Source organism: Cebus imitator, unplaced genomic scaffold, assembly GCF_001604975.1.
Source record: "Cebus imitator isolate Cc_AM_T3 unplaced genomic scaffold, Cebus_imitator-1.0 Scaffold63, whole genome shotgun sequence".
Taxonomy (NCBI): domain Eukaryota; kingdom Metazoa; phylum Chordata; class Mammalia; order Primates; family Cebidae; genus Cebus; species Cebus imitator.
In genome coordinates, this window is record NW_016107378.1 from 5,647,373 (window position 1) to 5,651,134 (window position 3,762).

Genomic DNA, 3,762 nt, shown 5'->3' on the forward strand with positions numbered 1-3,762 from the left:
TCACCATGATGGCCAGGCTGGTCTTGAACTCCTGACCTCAGGTGATCCACCCACCTCGGCCTCCCAAAGTGCTAGGATTACAGGTGTGAGCCACCGCACCTGGCCAAAGCACTAGAATTATAGGCATGAGTCACTACACCCAACGAACTAATAACTTCAATTGCATGCCGTTCTGAGTAGTATGATAAAATCTCATGTCATTGCTAAATAGACCTAGGTTGTTTAAAATAAATAAAGAATAGAAATGAAATAATACAAGAAATTTAAAAAAAAACTTACACCATCCCACCCAGGATACAAATCATCCCTCTGTCCAGCATACCTGCGCTGTGTATGCTACCCATTCATTTTCACTTAGTAGCTGTCTCAGTTATCAGATTGATTGTCATGGTATTGCAGTGCTTGTGTGCAAATGCCTCTTATTTCACTCAATAGTAGCCTCAAAGTGTAAGAGTAGTGATGCTGGCAATTCAGATATGCCAAAGAGAAACTGTCAAGTACTTCTAAGTGAGGAGGTGAAAGTGCAAAACTTAATAAGGAAAGAAAATACTCATATGTTGAGGTTGCTGAGATCTATAGTAAGAACAAATCTCTTATCTGTGAAACTGTGAAGAAGGAAAAAGAAATTCATGCTAGTTTTTACTGTCACACCTCAAATTGAAAGTTAGACTACTGTGTGGGGGTTCATGCCTATAATCCCAGCACTTTGGGAGGCTGAGGCGGGCAGATGACAAGGTCAGTAGTTCAAGACCAGCCTGGCCAACATGAAACCCCGTCTCACACACAAAAATTAGCCAGACGTGGCGGTGTACACCTGTAATCCCAGATACTTGTGAGGCTAAAGCAGGAGAATCACTTGAACCTAGGAGGCAGAGGTTGCAGTGAGCCAAGATCATGCCATTGCACTCCAGCCTGGGCAATAAAGTGAGATTCCACCTCAAAAAAAAAAAAAAGTTAGACTATAGTGAATGACAGCTTTCATTACAGTATATTGTTATAATTGTTCTGTTTTAATTATTGTTAATCTCTTCCCATACTTAATTTTTTTGTTTGTTTTTGAGACAGAGTGTCACTCTGTCAGCCAGGCTGGGGTGCAATGGCACGATCTCGGCTCATTGCAACCTCCGCCTCCCAGATTCAAGCGATTCTCCTGCCTCAGCCTCCTGAATAGCTGGGACTACGGGTCTGGCCAATTTTTGTATGTATGTATGTATGTATGTATTGAGACAGGGTTTTGCCATGTTGGACAGGCTGGTCTCAAACTCCTGACCTCAGGTGATCCGCCCGCCTTGGCCTCCCAAAGTGCTGGGATTACAGGCACAAGCCACTATGTCTGGCCTAATTTTTTTTTTTTTTTTTTTTTTTTTTTTTTTTTTAGTAGAGTTGAGGTCTTGCTATGGTGCCCAGGTTGGTCTCAAAGTCCTGGGCTCAAGGGATTCTCTCTTCTCAGCCTCCCAACGTGCTGGGATTACAGGCGTGAGCCACCACACCTGGCCTACAGCCTAACTCCCTAAACTGAAACATTAAAGGCAGAATTTCTGCTTAATGGGCCCATATCAATTAATTTAGCCTCACCCAACCTCGCGTTCTTTCCACCGTCATCCCATACCCTTAGTATCCATTCTCACACTTGCTTTCTCATTTCTGTGCATATAAACCAGAAAACTCAACTAGAGAAGTCCCCTCTTAGCCTAAGAGAATGTGTTCCAAGACCCCCAATGGAAGACTGAAACTGTGGATGGTACTGAATCCTACATATACTATGCTTTTTCCTGCACATATACCTATTGGAAAGTGTAATTTATCAATTAGGTGCCTGGCATGGTGGCTCATGCCCATAATCCCAGCACTTCGGGTGGCCGAGCAGGGCAGATCACTTGAGGTCATGAGTTCGAGACCAGTCTGGCCAATATGGTGAAACCCTGTCTCTACTGAAAATACAATAATTAGCCGGGCATGGTGATGTGCACCTGTAGTCCCAGCTACTCAGGAGACTGAGGTGGGAGAATCCCTTGAACCCGGGAGGCAGGGGTTGCAGTGAGCCAAGATCATACCACTGCACTCCAGCCTGGGTGACAGAGCAAGACTCAATCTCAAAAAAAAAAAAAAAGCCAGGCATGATGGTGTGTTCCTGTAGTCCAAGCTACTCAGGAGGCTGAGGCAAAAGGACCATTTGAGACCAGGAGGTTGAGGCTGCAATGAGCCATGATTGTGTCACTGTACTCTGGCCTGGATGAAATAGTGAGACTCTCTGAAAAAAAGAAAAGAAAATGCTCTAACACTTTGGTTGGTTGGCTCAAACATGGAAAACGTGGACCAAAACCTGGCCCGTGGTGAGCAAATTGGAAATGCCATACCTGCCTCGGTTTAATACAAAGAAAGGAATTCAGAAGCGTAGGGAGATTGGCATGCTAGAGTGACTTTGTCATTTAAGGCCCATTCACCTACACTGGGAAGGCTTAAAAGACACACCTGTCACCAATACTGTAAAACATAACATTGTGAGGGGAGCACATCCTTGGAGAGTTCTGTGATCGCCCTACTCTGTGGGCTTACACTGGAAACTGCGCTCACAGAGTTGGGAAGCCTAAGTGCAATGGGAGTCATTGGATCCCACCCCTGCCCAGAATGGCAGGGGCCATGTTTTGGCACTCAACCAACAGAGGCAAGGGGGCGTGGTTGCCATGATGAACAGGTTACATCAGAATGGTCTGACTCATGTAGACCTTTGGGCATTGGCAAGTTTATCAGGGTGTTCCTAGAAGTGAAATATGTTCTTACTTGATTTGTATGTGCAGAGAATTTCTAGGTCAGATGAACAAAAGTTTAACCTGAATCATAAAAATCAAGTCATAACCCTTCAACAAATTGCTGGACTTCAGCCACTTTACTGACCCAGGACCACTTGAATGAAGGGGAGACCTGGTCCTATTGAAGAACCCCAATACTTCTAAAAATGCATTTTTTTTTTGAGACAGAGTCTCACTCTGTCACCCAGGCTGGAGTGCAATGGCATGATCTCAGCTCACTGCAACCTCTGCCTCCCAGATTCAAGCGATTCTTCTGCCTCAGCCTCCTGAGTAGCTGGGATTACAGGTGTGCATCACCATGTCAGGCTAATTTTTGTATTTTTTTTTTTTTAGTAGAGACGGGGGTTTCACCATGTTGGCCAGGCTAAGCTTGTGATCCACCTGCCTCAGCCTCCCAAAGTGCTGGGATTATAGGCATGAACCACTGTGCCTGGGCTTGCTTTATTTATTTATTTTAAAGAGACAGGGTCTAAAGTGGGATGTTCAGAGGGAAAAAAAAAAGAGAGAGAGAGAGAGAGAGACAGGGTCTCACTCTGTTGCCCAGGCTGGAGTGCAGTGGCATGATCACGGCTCACTGCAGTCTCAAACTCCTGGGCTCAAGTGATTCTCCCATCTTAGCCTGCCAACTAGCTGGGACTACAGGCACAAACCACTGTGCCTGGCTATTAAAAATGTATGCTATTAATCTTTTTCCCAGTCTTCCCCAAAGGCACCGATAGCCAGGGATGTATAACTATGGGAGCTGTGCATTGGGAAGAAGTAAATAATCAGAACTTTCAGGGACTACTGGACACCAGCTCTGAACTGATACCAGTTGTGGGGTACCTAAAATGTCACTGTGGCCTGCCAGTGAGAGTAGGAGCTTATGGAAGTTAGGTGATTAATGGAGTTTTAGCTCAAGTCTGTCTCACAGTGGGCCCAGTGGGTCCCAACCCATTCTTCAGTTATTTCT